The sequence below is a fragment of the Bombyx mori genome, chromosome 3 (genome assembly GCF_030269925.1).
Source record: "Bombyx mori chromosome 3, ASM3026992v2".
Classification (NCBI taxonomy): domain Eukaryota; kingdom Metazoa; phylum Arthropoda; class Insecta; order Lepidoptera; family Bombycidae; genus Bombyx; species Bombyx mori.
The window spans coordinates 1,383,521-1,407,099 of NC_085109.1; the positions used below are offsets into that span (position 1 = coordinate 1,383,521).

The following is a 23,579-nucleotide window of genomic DNA, read 5'->3' on the forward strand; positions in this document are numbered from 1 at the left end:
TGGACGGGTACAGCTAGTCGCTTCATAAAACTGAGAACCAAGGCTGGTAAACTAAGTGCCAGTCTGAAAAACTGATGAGGAGCGTGTCTTCGTTTGGAACTTAGTCTCCTTGGGCTGATGCTGGATCGAAGAATGCGACCGTGTCCAAGTTACAATACAGTGACGACGTACTTGGCAGGTATTTGCAAACGAATTATTTAGGCACTTTCTGCCCACATAATCTACAGTAATGCTTTCCGGTTTGAAGGATGCAATAGTCGTTATACAATACAATTGAGATTTGGACCTCACGCCTCAAGGCGTACGTCGGCAATCACGTTATGATGCCTATGGACTCTCGTGAGCACGAATTAACTGATTAAAAAGCTTAAGTTCTTCTCTGATTTGGGTAAATGGGAATAGAAAAATGGTTTCTGTCGCGCCCCGATTTGTCTAATACTGAAAGTTTCGTTATTTATGACTAGGTTTCGTGTTGAAATCTAGGCTTTAGGCTAATGTTTAAGGTACGAAAATAAATGAGAAGGTCTGGTGCGATCATTAATATTCATGTACAGTGTAAGTCAATCTTTTTCAATTACATGTATTTTACTTAATTTTTTGTTTTGGAAGGCTTGGTACGCCTAATATTGGCAAGTTTTTTTTTTTGTTTTTTTTTTTTATTGCCTTTGTATGCAGACGAGCATACGGTCCACCTGATGGTGAGTGGTTACCGTCGCCCATGGACTTCAGCAATGCCAGGGGCAGAGCCAAGCCGCTGCCTACCACTAGTTAGTAAGTAGAGATTAATTAAGTAGAGAAGAAAGTAAAGTGATATCATGTCTTTGTCTGTTTGGAAGTTATGTCTTTATACCCGCGAAAGTACGTTCTGCCTACATGGGTAGAGTGTCACAGCCGGTGTGCTTAGTGCGAGTTTTTTAACGTTCTCGATAGCGTTAAAGTTAACTCAAATTTGTATGGAGTAGGAACGCTTGCCAACGTTTGCCGCTAGGGGCGGCATATTTATGAGTAGAGAGAGTCCCGCGATGTTACCCGCGGTTATTGTCGTACCGCGGGTAAAGCCGCGGGGCGAAGCTAGTCTAAAAAATTTAGCCTAAGTTACTTCTTATAACATCAACTACCCATCAGTGAAAGTCCCGTCCCGGTCCAGCCTTTCCCGAGTTTAGTCGGAACAAACAGACAGACAGACAAAATTTAGTAAAAAGTGGTAATTTTATTATTACAAATAGATTAATACAATACTCCAACTTTATTTATTCGTATAGATAACTTCTAGCGTCTCACCTATTGCCACGGATGCTCCTAAACATTTGTATAATACAACAAATATTATAATAATAAAAATCTTACGTTACGGACGTTTTTCCCGGTTAGGGTACCATAAGGAACTTCGTTCCAATAATAAATAATGGATAATTACAACCATTTCTTGTTGGCATTTCGGTCAAAAACAGACTAATCGACTCGACTAAAACAATTTTATTTTCTTATATTTACTCTGAGTTCCAGTACTCACCATAAACGCCGTTGACTCATTTTGTTTTAAGACGTAAATTGCATCCATTACACATTATCTGTAACAATCAAAATGTAATCGTTGATTAGATTTGATAAATCTATGTTCATGGATAGATGTTTGACCCACTATCATGTGGTTATTAGTATCTCGGAATTGTTACATATTTACAGCGAGCATTATTTTCGTCAAATTCGAAATCTATATATTAATACGTGAAGCAAAAACTTTGTATCCCTTTTTACGAAAATTGCGCGGACGGAGGAGTATAAAATTTTCCACAGTTATAGAGAATATAGAGAAGAAGTGCACAATGCTAATATTTCTTAAAAATAATGCATAAAAGATACATTAAATCAATACAAAAAAACATTACACACACTACATACCAGGTATTTGACGCACACACGCATGCATACTATTTACTGTCAAACTTTTGTTCTTGACGTCTGTTGTCAAATTGAGAATAGATTAATATTGTTTGTCTTTGTTAATATTTTTTTATAGTGTAGTCTTGGCGAAATTTGTGATTATAGAAGTATAAAATACAATAGTGTACAAACTTACAATTCCAATTATAGTCGAATTTCGACTACTGCGGGAACTCTAGTACAGTTTTAATGCGAGAAGACGATATGTACTTAGAGATAGAGGGTATTTTAATACGTTTAGAAGTCAATGAACGATTGCCTTGATTATTATTGAGCAGCGCAAAACGCTAACAGCCGCTCGGCTTTAGCGGGCAACAGAATCCGCAAGGGATCCATCCCGTGCAGCCAGCGAAGCGAGAACATTGTGAACGCCACAAACGAGCCGTATAATTCTTTGAGAATAGAAAACTGTAACGTAACTATAGAGAGAAGTTCACAGTAAGCCTCAATGAGCAGGCAAGGGTTTTTTAAGTCAAGTCTTCCTAATTTCATCGTGATTTTCAATACAGTAAAAAAAAGCACGTGTGGCACTCGGGGAGCGCCGCGGTAAAGCTATTTATTGCATAGCATTTTTTATCAACTTATGCAATTATAATTAGACAATAATAATTTAATATTAAAAAAAGAATAGAATAAGACCACGTTATATTTATAAACATTAACAAAAGCAAAACATTAACTGTCCCCTTCACACTCATAAGCTAGACCGCGCGAGAAAGAGATGGGCAGACTTTTCATGATGCGCATGCAGTGCGACGTCACGCCGCGCGCTTATTCACAAACATTACGCAAGCGCAACGTGTGAATGTGTTGAACGCGAGCTACATGGTAGGCGGAGTGGGGGTGTTAGGTTTTATTTTTATTACGGAATTTCTTGATTCGATCGCCGCGCTCAAAGCACGCCATAAAAGCCATGCAATAGCTTAAAAAACGTATGAACCTTTAATTAACGCCTTATCTTAATAATATAGGGTCATTGATTAGTGATCATGTTATTTTATTGTAAGTTTAAAAAAATTCAACTAACGTGATTAACGTAAACAATGATTCGTTTTATAGACAGATAAGACGGTAGTTTGCGCAAAAATATTCAAATGTCGACGAATAACATGTCAGTTGTGCGTGAGAATGAAATCTGTAAAAATTGGGAAACTTCGGAAATAAATAATATAATGATAATAGAAACGCGAAATTAAGTAATAAAAGTACTTTTAATTTCTTTAGAAAATGAATATTTTATTTATTTTATTCGAACTGCACTAGAATTGTGTTTTAAATTTAATTAAAACAAATCAAGAATACCGTGCGGCGCAAAATGTCCTCAAAAAGGCGATCAAAATCTATTCCTTCTCTTCCTTCTCTTCCTTCACGAATTATTAGTAAGTTTATTAAAAAAAAAAATTTATTGCTTAGATCGGTGGATGAGTTCACAGCCCACCTGGTGTTAAGGGGTTCCTGGAGCCCATAGACATCTACAACGCAAATGCGCCCACCTTGAGATAAGTCCTAAGGTCTCAAGTATAGTTACAACGGCTGCCGCACCCTTCAAGCCGAAACGCATTACTGCTTCACGGCTGAAATAGGCAGGATGGTGGTACCTACCCGCGCGGACCCACAAGAGGTCCTACCACCAGTAATTACAGTTTATTACAGTTTCGAATGGAAAAACAGTTCCATTACGCTGGCCATGTGTATGTAGTATTTATATTTTTCGTCATCGCGTCCATTTCCTCGTAATAATACGTCGTAACACAAATGAGAGTTTTACGAGGGGCCTCTCGGTCGACAGCGCCACGTTTTGCCTCATATTTTAGAGCTCGTGATAAATGCAGAGAGCTAGCTGTACAATCAACTAAATAAGAAAGAAAGAAACGCCTAGAAAACGAGCAAGCTCTTTTACGTGCATCCTTCAGAAAATAAAAGCAATAGAACAAAAAGTACCTATAAATATACCTCAAGAGGTTCAAACCTTGTTATTGATATAAATAAATGATACAGAGTATAGATTGCGATTTCAACCTAAATTTGAAAACCTGTTAAACTTATTGTAAATATTGGAATAGATAGTTCTACCCCGATATACATAGATTGATTGTGTTTTGAAAAGAGCAGTTTTTTGTTCGACGCCTGCCAACGCAGCGAGATCTTACCTTGACATGAGCTTTTAAATACATTTTCAATTTCATTCATTTCGATGCAGTATTTATTTCGTGATTTAACGTACAGAAAATTAAAGTAACTTATTAAACAAACATACGTATAAGTTAAGTGTTGTTGGTTGAAGGAAGGTTAGAATTGCCCATCGCGAAATTTTCTCAATTTCGCAACGTCCCAGTTTGAAGGATAGAAAGGACAGTCGTTGTAGCACACGCTTAGGACATTAATCTTCCATCTATAGGTTTCCACCACTAAATTCCCGGAGAGTCGTGAGCGGCTACGACCCTCAAAAATGTTAGTCATTTATCGATCACTGATATAGTCCTTGAACTTAAATTGATTCGTAGAACAGCTGTTACCTGTGGAAAGGTCCGGCCCAGATCGATATGAACACGCAACGATGGTAGCCACCCACCCGCTCACCCAATTATACGGCACGTTTCAAAATTCAACTAGGCACTAGAGTATTCGAAATACGGTACGTTAATTGGTGGATTATGGGACGAGCATTTTAACTATATACAAAGTGACCGGGTAAAGGAAAGGAAGGAATGGGAATATAGCCGAATGTAGACGGTAGAGCTAGTAGGTACAGAGCGAGCTGTAACTGTAAAGCTAAATTGTAGAGCTATTTCTGACACATAACCACCCATCATTTTTAAAGAACTTAGACTCAACTCAATAGAAACGCTCCTTCAGTTTTCACCGGAATGGGCGGCGTCTCGAGTCTGGGGCTCGAATGTTGACGGCCGGAACACCTCCCGCCCCACTCTGCCCGGGTCCTAACTCCGAGCAGACGTAGGTTTAGAGAGTACAAGGGGATTCATTTGATGGGTAGGGGCCCTAAAATGCCCTTAAGCCTGCAGTTTGCTCCTAATATCTGCGGACCGCCAGAATCCCATACCCAGAGCACGCCCAAGGGCAAAAATCGCATGTGTGAAGTTTAACTCCTCTTTAGGGTACAAAAAATACCGTTATAAGAAGTATAGATGACGTATAGAAGTATAGATGATATTTATGAATTTGGAGTCGCCATTAAACATAAGTATTGTTCAGGGTATGTTTTTCTGCTTTCCATGTTGTCCGAAACATGAATACGACTACAATCAAAATATACAACATTACAGGTAGTAAAAACAGAATCGTAAAACCCATAAGATGACGTCTCATTGAATACCTTTTCACGACGTCATTTAGAATGTGGACTGAATTAAGAAATAGGTCGCGGAAACCGGCTCGCTGAAGCCTGTTCCCTATTCAACGGAAGCATTGAGGGATTTTGTTCATTTGAATTCTCGTTTACAGGGAATATAATAGACTTGAAAGAAAACCCTACTTTGGTTTTAATTTTACAACAAACCAGACACCGTGTTGCCAATATGTAAAAACATACAAAATCCTGCTCATACGTATTATAAATACAAAAGTTGTAAGGACGGATACATTTATGTGTATGCAATATTTTCACTCGCCTGTGCCCTTGATACGAATATATGCATCGGGCATCTTATACTTTAGGTTGTAACTGTAATTAAAACAAAACTATACCTTCAACAATCCAATTTAAATACCAAATAGAAGCAAAAAAAGGAATATTTGCCCGGAACAAAACAAATGGCAACCCCAACTGTGTTACCATACCTCAAACCGCCACTGGCATCTCGTTAAACCTTCCCCGTCGATTGGCGCGGATCATCTACATGTAAATTGCCAATTAACCGTTCTCCTCTCGCGCTATCTACTACTGTATTTTCCATATTTTTAGGATATGAAAATAAAAAAAGATATTTTTTTGGTAGACGCGATTAACATGAAATACAAGAGGATATCGTCGCTGTTAAACCAAAATCTGCTATGTGCAAAAACTCTATTTTGAATTAACGAGTAAAAACATTTTCGTATAAAATTTTATATGAAAGTAAATTTTTAAGAACTATATCAAATGAAAGCTATAGATAAACATTAAAGCTATAGACACATAGCAGTTTTTTTTTATACGGTAGATATGGCTGTGAACTATATGAAAAAGTAAAAAAATAAAAATCTCAAAAAGTGCACATAGCAGATTTTCGAACGACGATATGTTTTTTTTTGTCAAATGAGGTTGTTCTCAATTTCGATTTAATTATTTAAGCCTTATTGCTGATCCGATTGTGATCTGGCAATAATAGTATTTATATTGGTGAATTGTATCTGTTCCGTGATATATTATTACCGGACACCTTTGTCAGCATAATTCTCGTGACGCGTTAACTTTATTTGCACAAATCGTCAATGCACGATCAACAACCGCGTCACCCGGGTGCATTCATAACATTAACATTTCATTGATTTACTTAATATTTTAACAATAAACAGTTTTAAGCAACATAAACTTTGAATAACAAGCTCACACTGCACCCTACAGTATCAGTTCATACAATGTTAGTATTGGCAGAAAAAATTTCCGATTGAGATTTATGTTTTTTTTTTGGGTGGACGAGGATATACGACAATACAGTGACGAGGGAATTCATGTTTGGCATAAATAAATAAAAAATAAGACGTCCGTGACCACGAATACTGTAACTGTAAAACCGAAGTAACATCGGAAATAATAATTGTAAATAGACATGCTTTAACAAAAACGGACTTCAAATAGAAAAAAAAGATATTCCAAAACAAATTATTATACACTAAAAACAATAACATATTGATATTGAGTTATTGAGTAATTCATTTATTTGTCGCGCACGTACTTAATTCAAATTTAAATCTTATATGGCCATCATCAGAACTGGATTAATTGGAAATGGGACCACACGGGAAGCGTAATCTTTCTAATAAAAAAATAATCATCAAAATCGATTCACCCAGTCAAAAGTTATGAATGAGATAACTAATGAACATAAAAAAAATATACAGTCGAATTCAGAACCTCCTCCTTTTTTGAAGTCTGTTAAAAACAATAAACACGACATTAAGCCGTAAAAGTTGTAGTAACTGTATCTACGACTAATGGAAACCAAAGGGAATACTTTAAATTACAAATGTATGTAGGTAACAAAGCCAATCTCTTCTTCAACCCGTGGTTGAGTGTTGTTTTTTTTTATTGCTTAGATGGGTGGACGAGCACACGGCCCACCTGGTGTTAACTGGTTACCGGAGCCCCTAGACATCTACAAATTAAATGTCGCCACCCACCTTGAGATATGAGTTCTAAGGTCTCAAGTATAGTTACAACGGTTGCCCCGCCCTTCAAACCGGAACGCATTACTGCTTCACGGCAAAAATAGGTAGGGTGGTCGTACCAACCCGCGCGGACTCACAAGACGTCCTACCACCAGTAATTACGCAAATTATAATTTTGCGGGTTTGATTTTTATTACACGATGTTATTCCTTCACCGTGGAAGTCAATCGTGAACAATTGTTAAGTACGTATTTCATTAAAAAAATTGGTACCCGCTTGTGGGATTCGAACACCGGTGTATCGCTACATATGAATACACCGCACGTCTTATCCTTTAGGCCACGACGACTTCAAACTTATTATTTTGACCAGGTCGTCCGTCCACCTCATTGTTTGTACGAGGTCTCCACTCCAGTACTTTTTGTGCCCCACCGATTAGATCACATGCCGTCATATGCTCATAAGTCTCATCAGATAATAGAAGCTTCCTCATAATAATAATTGAGAGATTTGTCAACAAGTAAATTTTTAAACCTATTCGTCACACTACAAATTCCAATTGTCATTTCAATATTTTTCATTACATTACATTCACCACGAAATGGTTTATGGTAGATCTTTCAAATTTCGCAGATTCATCCTGATGACGTCACTGATGTCGTCACCGCTCCCCTTCACAAAGACTTCACACGTGAGAAGATCAATTGCTGAATCTATTAAGGTACTCCCTTTCACAGACAAGATTTTATGATTTGTAATTCTGCTGTAGGTATGATAGTAGGATTATTTAAGTATAAGCAGGTTCTAGTTGAAATATAATAACAGTAAGAGGAATAATATCAATTAAGCTCCTTTAGGTCGACGTTGTACATTTTAGCAGAATCTCATCCTTTCATCGAAAACCTTAAATTTATTTTTAACCGGCTTCAAAAAAAGAGGAGGTTCTCAATTCGACTGAACTTCGTTTTTTTTTTAATGTTTGTTACCTCACAACTTTTGACTGGGTAAATCGATTTTGACGATTCTTTCTTTATTAGAAAGCTGACGCTTCCCGTGTGGTCCCATTTCAATTTAGTTCAGTTCTGATAATGTTATCCATGAGAAAACCATATAAGACTTAAATTTGCATTAAGTACGTAAAAGTACGTGCGCGACAAATATATGAATAACTCAATATCAATATATTATTGTTTTAGTGTATATTAATTTGTTTTGGAATATCTTTTTTTTCGTATTTGTAGTCGGTTATTGTTAAAGCATGTCTATCTACAATTATTATGATAGCTATGGCCGTATATAATTTTATCCGAATATAAAACTCGAATAATGAAAAAATAAGGAATACCCTTAGGTTTGCAATTTTGCAAGCCATCTCGTGCAGGAAGGGGCTCGCTCCCCCAATCTATATAATAATATATAAGCAAAGGTAAACGATCCGTGTCGCGGCCCGAGGGCGAGTTCACCTTCCAGCCAATTTTATGAGAAGCATATTCTATCATGCCAATTCCATAACGCGTGTGCAGTCACAAAAGCATTTTGAGTGCTTTTTGTGGTAGACGTTAAATGAGGGTCTCAGTTGGAAAATTTGTAACAAGTTGAGAATAGAAATGCCTTGGCTTAGAGCGTTTGGCTCGATTTTAAAACCCGTCGAATAGCTCGGATGTAATTAGTTAATGTTCATTGACTAGAGGTAGCTGTTTGGTATCTTTAGTTCATGGATATGGGCAGTCGTCGTGGCCTAAAGGATAAGACGTCCGGTGCATTCGTATGTAGCGATGCACCGGTGTTTGAATCCCGCAAACGGGTACCAATTTTTCTAATGAAATACGTACTTAACAAATGTTCACGATTGACTTCCACGGTCAAGGAATAACATCGTGTAATAAAAATGAAACCCGCAAAATTATAATTTGCGTAATTACCGGTGGTAGGACCTCTGCGAGTCCGCGCGGGTGGGTACCACCAACCCGCCTATTTCTGCCGTAAAGCAGTAATGCGTTTCGGTTTGAAGGGTGGGGTAGCCGTTGTCACTTTACTGAGACCTTAGAACTTATATCTCAAGGTGGGTGGCGCATTTACATTGTAGATGTCTATGGGCTCCAGTAACCACTTAAAACCAGGTGAGCTGTCAGCTCGTCCACCCATCTAAGCAATAAAAAAAAAAGACGAGAACACTGCCAATTAGGGATAATTGGTTAAGGAATCAATTATTTGTCAACTGTAGCACCTATCGCTTTTCAGTTCAATCTTATCCTTAAAAATGGAATTTCTGATGGCTTTGTCTGAGGATTGAGTCTCAACGATAGTTAAAGGAAGATTTATGTTGGGAAATAAGTCCAGCACAAATAGTACTAAGGTGTCGTAACACATATCTTTAGATTCACAATCGAACACATGTTACGATATAAGATTCTTTGTTTACTTCTGATCAATGGGTCGTATTAGACTTTGGTAGTAACAGTAACTATCCCGTAGAGTGGTCCGTTTTCATTGCAAACAATAAGACACCGATAGGTAAAACTACTCAGTTATCTACAATCTATATCGTAGCGTAGCATTTCAATATATCATTTCGATCTCAATACACTAATAAAACACTAATAACATAAATTATACGCTCAGCAAAAACATCCCCGAATAAAATGAATAAAGAAATAAATGCTAATAAGGTAATGTAATCGCTACGAAACGGCCTAACAAAATTCAAAGGTCGACAACATAAAAGCGATTTACGACCTTACTGATTCTGATCTAATCCAAGTTTTTCGTTCGAAATCCAACCGGATTCGGGCGCAATAAGTGTACATTAACGAATAACCTAATTGACCCGGGGTAGCCGGGTAAATCTGTACGCCGATTCTGCGGCTATTATCAATAAGTAACCTATACACGTGTACCTTCGATTAGTTCACAAATTATAACCACTACATTGAAAGAATAGCATTATCATATTACACAAATAACCTATACACGTGTACCTTCGATTAGTTCACAAATTATAACCACTACATTGAAAGAATAGCATTATTATATTACACGAATAACCTATACACGTGTACCTTCGATTAGTTCACAAATTATAACCACTACATTGAAAGAATAGCATTATCATATTACACAAATAACCTATACACGTGTACCTTCGATTAGTTCACAAATTATAACCACTACATTGAAAGAATAGCATTATTATATTACACAAATAACCTATACACGTGTACCTTCGATTAGTTCACAAATTATAACCACTACATTGAAAGAATAGCATTATCATATTACACAAATAACCTATACACGTGTACCTTCGATTAGTTCACAAATTATAACCACTACATTGAAAGAATAGCATTATTATATTACACAAATAACCTATACACGTGTACCTTCGATTAGTTCACAAATTATAACCACTACATTGAAAGAATAGCATTATCATATTACACAAATAACCTATACACGTGTACCTTCGATTAGTTCACAAATTATAACCACTACATTGAAAGAATAGCATTATTATATTACACAAATAACCTATACACGTGTACCTTCGATTAGTTCACAAATTATAACCACTACATTGAAAGAATAGCATTATCATATTACACAAATAACCTATACACGTGTACCTTCGATTAGTTCACAAATTATAACCACTACATTGAAAGAATAGCATTATTATATTACACAAATAACCTATACACGTGTACCTTCGATTAGTTCACAAATTATAACCACTACATTGAAAGAATAGCATTATTATATTACACAAATAACCTATACACGTGTACCTTCGATTAGTTCACAAATTATAACCACTACATTGAAAGAATAGCATTATCATATTACACAAATAACCTATACACGTGTACCTTCGATTAGTTCACAAATTATAACCACTACATTGAAAGAATAGCATTATTATATTACACAAATAACCTATACACGTGTACCTTCGATTAGTTCACAAATTATAACCACTACATTGAAAGAATAGCATTATTATATTACACAAATAACCTATACACGTGTACCTTCGATTAGTTCACAAATTATAACCACTACATTGAAAGAATAGCATTATTATATTACACAAATAACCTATACACGTGTACCTTCGATTAGTTCACAAATTATAACCACTACATTGAAAGAATAGCATTATTATATTACACAAATAACCTATACACGTGTACCTTCGATTAGTTCACAAATTATAACCACTACATTGAAAGAATAGCATTATTATATTACACAAATAACCTATACACGTGTACCTTCGATTAGTTCACAAATTATAACCACTACATTGAAAGAATAGCATTATCATATTACACAAATAACCTATACACGTGTACCTTCGATTAGTTCACAAATTATAACCACTACATTGAAAGAATAGCATTATTATATTACACAAATAACCTATACACGTGTACCTTCGATTAGTTCACAAATTATAACCACTACATTGAAAGAATAGCATTATTATATTACACAAATAACCTATACACGTGTACCTTCGATTAGTTCACAAATTATAACCACTACATTGAAAGAATAGCATTATTATATTACACAAATAACCTATACACGTGTACCTTCGATTAGTTCACAAATTATGACTACTACGTTGAAAGAATAGCATTATTATATTACATAAATGAGCACTTTTATAAGGGTTGCGTAATGCCCAAGCTCTATACTATCAATCCGAGTTTGTGTAGAGGGAGAACACTAAGCTTATTCTACGACAATATTATGGTATTAGACCACCATGGCACACAACATAGCTTATCGCCCGTGCTCAAAATAGAACTCAGGCCGAACAGAGGGAGTTAGATAAATAAGTTGAAGATTTGGGAAGTTTGGGAAGTTAGGATAGCAGTGACGTGAAAAATGTCGCATACCCGCGTTATCTCATTTATGAACGAAAAAAAGTAAGGTCTCTAGGTAATACCTATCCTTTCGCAAAAAAAGATAATACCAACGCAATTGCTACATTTGGCATCAAGTCTGTATAAGTCAGTGGCTCAACAATATTGTGAGAATTATTTGGGTATCATTTAGCCCTTTAAGGGTTCCTCAACCCAATTAGCCAGTGAGGATGGCGATAAGCAATCGGAACGCTGAAGGCTGTTCGACACGAAAAGTGTTGCCATGATAATTTATTTACGGAAAATCTCGCTTAAAGCCAATTTAATGTAGGTGGAAAATGTAATTACACGTCAATTCGTGATTTTTTATCATTATGAAATATTGTTCTAATTATACCTCATTCTGGGAGGGTTCGCTCAGCATTATTTTGCTAATGGCAGTCCACCAAAATACTCCACAAAATACTCCAGAAAAACACCAAAATACTATAATAGTATTTTGTATTATGAGTATTTTGGTCCTACATTTAATAGTGTGTGGTAGCTTATTATCTCTACCTATTCTTTTTGAATTATTGAGATGACTTGCCCCTAAAAGGAGGGATGGAATTGGCAAACCAATCAAATCTTTTTTTTAAACTTTAATTAAGCGTTTATTTCATTGTAATTTGATATTTCGCTACTAAAACCTGTAATTGTTCGAAAAGAAAAATTGCTATTTGGATATTGAGAAGTGATCTACAAATATTTAAAATACTGTTCGATCTTTGTTGAATCGATGGTTCTGTTCTCTCCATTCCTGCTACAGCCAAAGTTTCTCAATATCTACAGATAAAAGTTTGACTTCTCATATTGTCATGAAATATTGGAAAACCCTTTTTGATTTTATTTCACGACGTTCGCTATAAACTTCCCAGACCGAAATTAATCGACACAAAAGAAAAATGTAAACTAAGTAGTTATTTATCTTTTGTTTTTATCGTACTTTTTTTACGGTACTGGAGATTGCATACTTGCTATGTAAGCCATAAATAATGTGTATCTAATTGTGAAAAGGTTCATCGAAATAAAATCGGTATCCATAGAAATTACTCTCAACACCAGGTAGAGTAGTAGAGCAGGTAAAGAGAGCACTGGCGTGGTTTAGAATACTATATTAGTTCAAATTTTAATTAATATCTAATGAGACCCTGTATAATGTATTTCTACACCGGCGATTCTAGTCCTAACTGATATAGATGCTATGACTATGTTCTGACATGTTTAAATCACGAATGAAGACTTGTAATGTAGAATATTTATCTAAAGTCAACTCCGCTTTAAGAGAAAGCCCCCCTAGTATATATTTCAGGTAATTCTCAAATGTGCAATAAGCTCCAATGACTGGATAATGCAGTGGCAATATTGACACAGCTGGTTTGTATGTAGAAGCTACTACCGTGGACGGGTCCCACCGGACCAGTCCATTTAAACACGAAATACGGCACTGCATTTTCGTCATGAATAGTTTTGTGTCTGAGTTCAATATTCTATTTTCAACAGCTCCGATCGTATGCGCGTCAAAGGAATTCCTCGTGGATTTTCTTCTGTGTTATGGTTTAACTTTTTTTTTTTACTATGGATATCAGGAGGCGTTAATATTGTCAACTAATCACCGCACCCTAAAATATAAAAATTCTTTGTGTAACCAACTAGACTACTTTCCTTCGACATTCGATATTCTTGACTACTCACTGCGAGCAGTGTGTATGTATTGTTAGTTGCTAACACACGTGAATCACATGAACAAGTACATTCAAGATATTAGACCAAATACCTTAAGACTACTGACGCAAACCGGAAATCGATCGTATGGTACAATAGGCAGAGATACCTCTGCAGCGATCGAAAGCCTTACCAATGGAATATTGAGGTGTGTAAGAAAACCAGGCGACTACAATAAGATTAACTGAGATATATTATATTTCGCGCCATCTTGGTTAATAAGAAATCAAAAATTCCAATAATCTAATGTCTATAAGCGTCGGTAACCGATGATAAAGTGAACTGTGAGTCGGTCTGCATTACTGAACTAATTAAATTCCAGCGATCTCTTGAATAAGACACTCAGAGATAAACCAAATTCTGTGGCATATGAATTTGATTCAACCTATAAACGTTGGGGATTTTTTCCCTACCTATTTGCTGGTAGCCTAAGAGGCTATTCCAGTTGCGATCGGACGAGTAGGTGAGCTCACGGGCTTAGCTTGATTTGCAAACACCAGCCATAGCAAGAGCGGCGCTTCGCTAAATCTACTACCGAATCGCAAACGCGAAACGTCAGGTGTCAAGTAGCGTGAATTATTTTATTGTATCAATTCTAGATATTTTTTTATACTTAAACGCGTAATAATTAAGTGGCTTTTAAGCCCTTTAGCATCTGTGAAACTGTAAAATATGGATAATCAAAACAAAATCGCTGCGCTTCGATTCTCGTATTCTTCCAATAACTTTATTGAAATCTGAGTGAATTTTCATCACTTGACTTCTTAGTCAGGTGAGATATCTCACCTCATATAATTCCATTTGAATTCGTACTGCCTCACTTTTCAGCTGACATAATTTCGAATTTTGCCGCGAAAAATTGGAGCAGAAAACTAAGCCCATATGCTCAGTGTTCAATGGACGAAACAAACAAGAAATAAAAATACATGTGTACAATTCACACGTGGTAGAAGTGAAACCTTCAAAAATTAAAATACAATTATCCTACATGTCTAAGTATATGTAAAATTTTGTAATTAGTAAATAATTGTAAACCATTTTTTATAGTATGAGGTAGCGCCCTCTGTGAATTGATATTTTAACTTCACGTATAATCCTAAATTAAAATTCACTACAAGAGGTTTCATACACACGTCAGTATTAAAAAATCTCATAGATCTAATGTGTTCTATCTCATCCTCTCGCCGGCTGAATCCTATACATTTGTGTGTTTGTGTCTCTATGGACTTATTTTTTCGTTTCATCGAGTTTGAAATCACAACGATCCTAAAGAAGTTTCACTTCAAAAAACTATTCACGGACACATTTCGAATAATGTAAAGTAAACACGTATTCCTTGAATAGACAGCTCTGCGATCGGCATTGAGAAGGCGTCGCATTGTATTGTGACGGCCGCAGTTTCTATTGTCCGTGGAACATGACACTTCCAACTTCGTTCTCGTGAATGCGACAAACGATTCCAGAGTCTGTAGGTGCTACCACCTGGCCCTATTTAGATTCGAAGTCAAAAAGTTTCACGATGTTACGACCAAACGTCAGAGGTATAATCATATAAATCGACTGTCCCTACGTATAATATCGAAATTGAAAAATGGTACTTTACAGGAGAGCACTTTGAAGTTAATTTTGTGTACCAAATTGTCATTTATTGGCCTATCTGCAAATAATTTCAGATATATGGTAAACTTTTACTGGCAGTTAAATGTATATGTCATTTTATCCCAAATTCTTCATAGTTTTTGAGAAATGTTAGTTTCGATACTTTACTACGTTAATCAATTAGCGTGAACAATCGAAACGGCCCGTTTCGATTATTTACTTGGGAACTATTTTATCAAAATTATCGAATGTGACTCTTTCGATATTTTACGTTGTACATTTAAATTAAGAAATTATCGGAAGTGTCACTTTCGATACAGTACGTCAAAGTATTTTATACGTTTCGATACTTGGCCTGTAAAACGATTTTAATTAAAACGAAGGCAAGTTTAGTTTACTAAGGTTTTAATTGATTTCATTTTAATTTATAAAATGAAATCAATAAAATTCATAACTAATATTGCAATCACAGATTTACGTTTAATATAATGATATCAAATGAAACACACTTTTATTCTTCAGTTAGTTAAAAATAAAATATAGAAATAACAAACTTCTTTGAATAAAATATGAACATACTTAATTCTACAAAGTAAAAACTAAACAAAATAAAAGCTTTAAATTAACTTAAAATCCAATAACATTCGCATTTCTTAGAGTAATATTAATAATGATTTAGTATTCTTATTAAAATAAACATTCCTTATAATTTCTTCTATAAATAATCATAAAAAATTTAAATACTGAATAAAGGGGAGTTTTAAAAAGGGACGTCTTAAAAATTAAACTAAAGCAGTTAACATAACAGATTCAGGTAAGTACAGACTGTAGGATAACTGTAATATTGTATTTAGTCTAAATCGTCAGTCTTCTTCAAATGTGTTCCTGCTATATTTCAAATTCTTATAATAACTATAATATTATTTGGGTATGACTCCAGTGTTACTTAAATGAATTAAATCCTTATATGTATTTGGCTTCAGGTAATGGTAATGTTTGACTATACAATTTATTTAATTCGATATTAATTACTTGCCTTCTTCCATGACTTCTTGTTTCTATTTTGGTGTTTAAGCATGAAGGATTATCTTTAAGGTTGTATTTAAAATATAAACAATTTGGATCATCTTTACGCACACTAATTTCTTTAATAAAAATAAATTCCACTTCATATTTTCGTTTCTAATATCTTTTTTCCACTTGCGATCATCCAATAAAGCTTTAAAATTAAAAAGGTCATCTTGAGTCATTTCCACTACATTATATGGGGTTTTATTAGTTTTACACCAACGCACTAACGCAAATCATTGATCTGGGGTGTATGTATATCAGTTCATTTAGATTTCCTTCGTTCTGCGTGTGCCCTTGCTCTAAAAAGCGATGAGTAATATCGATTTTATATTATTTTGCCAGATACATATATAAAGAGTATATTATTCGGTTACGGGCTTTGGTCCGCGCAATTATCGGACCAAAAGAGAAATTCCTTGGCACCTTACTTTACTTTTCTGTTAGCAAAATGAAGTAAGCAACTGCTTACTTCATTTGCTCCCCTTTTGCCTGTGCACTCTGTCTACATATAACACGCCTCTTCCTTCTTTCCAGTATCGAATAAAATTAAAGTGTACACACAGAGCTTCCGTTTATAATAAAATAATCAATCCCACGTCACCATGAGGACGACTCAAAAATTTCTGGAAATCTAATGTGGCACAACTGTTTCAGACCACTTTTGAGCAATAATTTTATCATTATTTTTAAAGTCTCTAGCAAAAGTTTTAGTCTCAATAATTATGTTTGTTATAGGCGCTAATTTGCTCCTCAGTTGGAGAGTTTTCGTTAGAGAAACTGTGGCATTGGTCACATATATACTGGCGTAAAGTTTGCGCTTTGTTATTATAGAAATGAAGATTTTCCCACCCATTATATAAAGAAAACATTTTTCTCATTGATAAGTTGTTATCTAAATAAAGCTTGCTACTATTTTTTCGGGTGTAATGGGATTCAACTGGTTGCAAAGTGGCTACATGATCAGATACACTTTGAATAATATTAGAATCTATCTTAACTATATGGTTGCTTTCATCTGTTATCTGGTAAAGTGATACCTTCCTGATTTAGTTTTTGATGAGCAGTACGGACGAATTGATCCGTAATCGACAAAGTGTTCAATAAAGTTTTAAGACTAACACGTCTATATTCGCAGGGATAGTTTTGATTTTCGACTGGATCTGGTAAGAAATACTGAGTGGTAAACTGTCTTCTAAATGTACTTTCAGTGGTAAAACGGCGCTTGTTTACTTTTTGGTAAATTTGTTAATAAAATTCAATTTTTTAGCATGGTCAGCCAATTGCCAAAAACTTGTATGAATTTTCTGACGAGCTGTTTCATTAAAATGTTCGCAGCAGTTTAATTTACAAGTTGCTTTATAAATCGGTCCCATTCCTTTTTTATTATGTACCTTTTCATTCCTGTTAATATATTGTTGACCAGTATTCACTACAATTTTTCTTTTAACATCTATCCAGTTGTCTTTGCACCTTTTCCTTTCTTCCTTTTCTTTTTTTGCTTGGGTTAACTTTAAAGGTAGATTTTCTTTTTTTAACTGTAGATGACGAGTCACCTTCCAACAAGGTTATAAGTGAAGACTCACGTTCAGTTCAGTTCGATTCAGTTATAAGTGACGCGGCACTAGGTATGGCCACATTAGGAGAAACTATAATAGTGTCCATGTATCAAATAAGTTAATAAAACAGAAATTGATTTGTAAAAAATATAGTTCTGTTGATATGTTATAACATAAATTAATAAAACATAGAAATTGATTTTAAGAAAAGTAATATTCTATAGTAGATATATCGAATATAAAAATAAAAAGAATATAATTCCGAATGAAATCATCGAAAGTGGTATTTTCGATAGGCTCATTGACAAATATACCCGCGTATAATAATGAATGTACCAGATTCGATTACACAAGGAAATTAAACATCAGCGAATAATATCGAAAGTGTCACTTTCGATACTCCAAAAAAAATGTTAATCGACGTACAAAATCGAATTTGGGACTTTCGATAGTATACTTCGGGTGAATGACATTTACTTTAAAAAACATTGTTTTTGAGGTAAACTTAATTAATCACAGAATATTGTTAAGGAAATCAGATTAAAAAACAAGGAAAAAATAAACATCATGCACTCGGAATTAATAAATCTGTTAATATACATATCAGTTTTCCGTTAGAACCACATTACTTCAAAATTGCGTCGGAACGCGCGGGCGCGCGCAGCACCGCGTATAGCAACGAAAGCGGTAGTTTCGTCCTGCACGCACGCTTCTTGTATCCGCGTATAGTACCGAAATTAAACATTCGATTTTTTACGCTGAATGATTTGTTAAGTATCGATATTATACTCATTGAAAACATGGTTTGATATGTATTTTATAGCTTTTTCTCTTTTTTGTGTGAAAATATACATAAAAAGAAATATCTTAGTGTCATAAAAAAAAATCGCAAATTTTCAGTTTCGATACTGTACGTAGGGACAGTCGAAATATATTAATAATAAGGTATAATTCATCATAAACCATTATAGAGATAAGCGTTCGTTCGAATTATCCTAATTCGATCATGGATTCATTATCACAAAAAATTTGATACATTTTATGTATAATATTTTTTTTTTACATTACTATTAGGCAAATGGGTGAACAAGCACATGGCTCACCATGTGTGAAGTGGTTATAAAGGTCCGTATAGGTGAATATCGTTGACAAGATGAGACAATATTAAGTCGGCGTCTCAATCGCTAATTTTTTTCATTACTGACGAACTATTAACTAACACTAAAGTTTGTCCATATTACGAGAAAATTTTACTTAACTGTTTGGTCTTTGTTTATTGATATATAATCGTGTTATTACGTTGAGTTATTTAAGTTATTTTTAATTAACCCTTTTTGTGCTGTACTTATTCTGACATATTTTGCAGAAATTACTAAAGGATTTCAAAAACAAGTACCTTTAAAAAAATTTTAAATTTCCAAAAAAAAAAAAAATACAAAAATCAACAAAATAATTTTAGACAAGTTTATTAGACTAGTCTCTTTGCCAAATAAAGACACTTTCATCGACGCTCGTAAAGCAAACAAACCTCGAATAGCGAAAGAACAATGAATAACAAGCGACAACTTGAAATGAGAAAATATTCATATTTATTCATTTATTCAACTATTAAATATTCATATTTAATCAACAATGTTTCAACAGCATTTAACTAGACACAGGGTACAGAGGATGTTTTCCCAAACATGAGCCAATTGAAGAAACACATTATGTTTCCAAAAATGTTAACATAATTAATGAACACAGGTAGTCCAACTAAGGTAAAGAAAGGTAAGGCAGTTAAATAGGTAGATGAATTTTGTCGATGTGTGTAAGTGCGTGTGAGTGTAATAAAGTGGTTGGTTTACATGGACGCTCGAATTGATTATGAACGTTGATTGTTAATTGTAGAACACCCAAAATACTTTAAAGATTATTATTTTTCAATTTGTAAATATTTTAAAGATTCAAACAATAACAAACCTTTAGCTTAACTTAACTTAAGCTCATGAACTGCAGTTTCGAACATAGTTTTGGATGTTGTAAAGATATAAATATCTGAATAAAGCTTATTGTAGGTCTTAGGTAATTTAATAGACATATCATTAGCCCCGTAGTTAGTGCGCTCTAACGGTATATGAAAAAGATGCATGTGACGAGTTATTTTACCAGGGGCATTCAAGCAATGCAATATGCAAATCTTCTTAAAGAACATACACTACAATTTAAAACTGAACGCAATAAGTATGCACGCGACAGGTGACATTGACAATAACGTAGACACAGCTGCGTTTCTAATGCAAAATACAATGTGTGAGCAACAGTGAATGAGACGTATATACACAAATACGGAGTAGAAAGATAACTACTTGTATGTATCGAGGGGTGACAGATTTTTTTTATTTTTTTTTTTAAATAAATATTTACTAACAATCACGCCACGTTAACTGGTCCCGTGATAAGTTCGTAAAGAACTTGTGTTACAGGTACCAGGTAACGGAAATAAATGTAAGATTTTTATTATACACATACATATATTTAATATACATCCATAACCCTGGAAGAGACATTTATATTTATCATACAAATATCTTCCATTGGCGGGATTCGAACCCGCGACCCCCTTGTGTAGTGACTATGTCGCTTACCACTACACCAGACGGCCGTTAGATTATTTGGTTCAAGTGCAATTTTTGCAAATTTACTGGACAGGTTATTTAAAGTTTAAAATTTGGAAAGAAATGTCGTAACAAAAAAACACCTTCAGCTGTTTGAATGGAGTATACTTGATTGAAGTTCAATTAAAAACATCGTACTGTTGATGTTATTACTAAATAAAACCCTACTTTAATTACAAGTTGTTGAGCGATGCACCGGCGTTCGAATCTCAAGCGGGTACCAATTTTTCTAATATTTTTTTTTATTGCTTAGATGGGTGGACGAGCTCACAGCCCACCTGGTGTTAAGTGGTTACTGGAGCCCATAGACATCCACAACGTAAATGCGCCACCCACCTTGAGATACAAGTTCTAAGGTCTCAGTATAGTTACAACGGCTGCCCCACTCTTCAATGAAATACTTATACGAGTATTATGTTTATATTATGTAAGGATGTTCTTTTTTTTTTTTTATTGCTTAGATGGGTGGACGAGCTCACAGCCCACCTGATGTTAAGTGGTTACTGGAGCCCATAGACATCTACAACGTAAATGCGCCACCCACCTTGAGATATAAGTTGTAAGGTCTCAGTATAGTTACAACGGCTGCCCCACCCTTCAAACCGAAACGCATTACTGCTTCACGGCAGAAATAGGCAGGGCGGTGGTACCTACCCGCGCGGACTCACAACAGGTCCTACCACCAGTAATTACGCAAATTATAATTTTGCGGGTTTCACTTTTATTACACGATGTTATTCCTTCACCGTGGAAGTCAATCGTGAACAATTGTTGAGTACGTATTTCATTAGAAAAATTGGTACCCGCTTGCGGGATTCGAACACCGGTGCATCGCTTCAACACTATTGCACCGGACGTCTTATCTTTTAGGCCACGACGACTTGAAATTGGGCACTCAGCAGCTATGCACATAGGTGCTGTATATAAAAAAAACGTCACTCATTGTTTCCGTAACAAACATTCAATCGACACACGTGTTTACACGGTAAATTAAAACAACATTTACTACATAAATCATGTAATACACGCGAGTTCGGTTCAATTAGGGGTGCGGTATCACCATGGCACCACCGTGCTGCGGCATGTTTGACCTCTAGGCGTTTTGGCACTACACACGACCGAGCCGGACTGCCAGAAAAATCTACATTTTTATATGAACAGCAGCCTTGTTGTACTAATTAGCATAGCATGAATAAACGACCTTAGGAAGATCGAGGGGAGGTTGGTTGCAAGTAAACCCTCTCATCCGTTCCAGCCTTTTAGCATCATGCATGGCAAGTTGTAATTAAATTATATAATAATAGCAACCCGCCCTCGCTTTGCTTCGGAAACATTAAAACACACATGAAACCAAAAAAAAAAATATTAAAAAGTAGCCTATGTTCATCAGGGACAATGTCGGCTTCTAATGGAAAAAGAATTTTTCAAATCGGTCCAGTAGTTTCGGAGCCTATTCGAAACAAACAAACAAACAAATTTTTCCTCTTTATAATATTAGTATAGATATAGATAAAATTAGAATAAAAGCGAATGTTCATTTTACAAGCCTGTATTTTATTTATACAACTACTATTATATTATTATACTAAGTCCACAAGAAATACGTTCTATTGATCGGTGTGTCATTGACGAATGTACGTCAGGTTTATATCTCAAAGACGCGTTTGAATTTAAGCTTTACCTAAAACGATGTAATTTAGATATCAAATCTTGTTAATACCATTTTTTATAGGTTTGTATATTATTGTATCGTAGATTTGAAGAAAGAAATTTTGAAATAAAAAAAAATTTGAGAAGCGCGGCAGGCATTTACTAGTTTGGGAATCAACGTTTTGCACACGAATGACAATAGTGAAATTCAGTTTTTAAGAAAAGCATTGATAAACAATCCGAAGTAAAAACCGTTTTTTTTTGTGATTACGATATTAGGTCAAAGCTACAATGTTAATGTATTGCCGCCATTTGTCCTTGATACCTGTACAAATTTTTAAGTTAATTAGATGTCTTGAACTTTGTGACAATTACGTCACCAATAGACAAGTGGTTTTGTTTCATACCGTATTGTCGCTTTAGTCCCATATATAGTACATTATATAGAAAGAAACAACATCATAATCAGTAATAATACATTAAATTCCGTCAACGATAATATGATGATTTAATTATATCTTATAAAAGCATTAATAAAAATATAAATAATTTTATGCGTTCGTCGCCATCACGACAATTAATTGCGTTACGGGACGTAAATGTCCTATTTTATTTCACATAAAACATAAGCGTTTAATTGTTCAATAAAAAAAAATTATATATATCGGGAACATATCTAAAAGTTGAAGAAGAAAATAAAATAACTATCCAACAATAAGATCACTATCTCTACTTTAAAATTTTTAAAATTTTTCCGAATCCACAGATAATGCAAGATAATTATAAAGAAGAAAACTTAATTCGAATCGATTTTCTGTGACTGTTTACGTTTTAGACTCGGTAATACGGCTCTGCTGTCACGTCACTTCCGTCAAATACCTTGCCCGGTCGGTAAGTAAGTTTCCCTGTTCACGCCACCAAGTTGTTCGAACGTTAGTCTGGCATTAACAGTGACGAGTAGTGTGCTTAGTGCGAGTTTTTTAACGTTCTCGATAGCGTAAAAGTTAACTCGAATTTGTATGGACTTGGAACGTTAGCCTACGTTTGCCGCTAGGGGCGCTGTTCCAATTGCATACAAGTTTGAGTTAACTTTAACGCTATCGAAAACGTTACAAAACTCGCACTAAGAACACAGA

The 23,579-nt window shown here is 35.0% G+C and overlaps 1 protein-coding gene and 1 long non-coding RNA gene across 13 annotated transcripts in view; one reads left to right on the forward strand and one right to left on the reverse strand.

The window, feature by feature from the left end:
- Positions 1-23,579, reverse strand: part of Jnk (c-Jun NH2-terminal kinase) — a 113,886-nt gene that overhangs the window by 22,546 nt on the left and 67,761 nt on the right. For 7 of the 12 annotated variants that reach the window (XM_062673906.1, XM_021346475.3, XM_012688475.4 and 4 more), the window contains one exon: positions 1,514-1,571. The gene's annotated coding sequence lies outside the window, so the exon portion shown is untranslated. 12 annotated transcript variants of the gene reach the window in all.
- Positions 7,707-23,261, forward strand: LOC134200932 (uncharacterized). The gene is made up of 2 exons (XR_009976050.1): positions 7,707-7,993; positions 23,210-23,261. It is a non-coding gene; the product is annotated as an uncharacterized LOC134200932 (long non-coding RNA).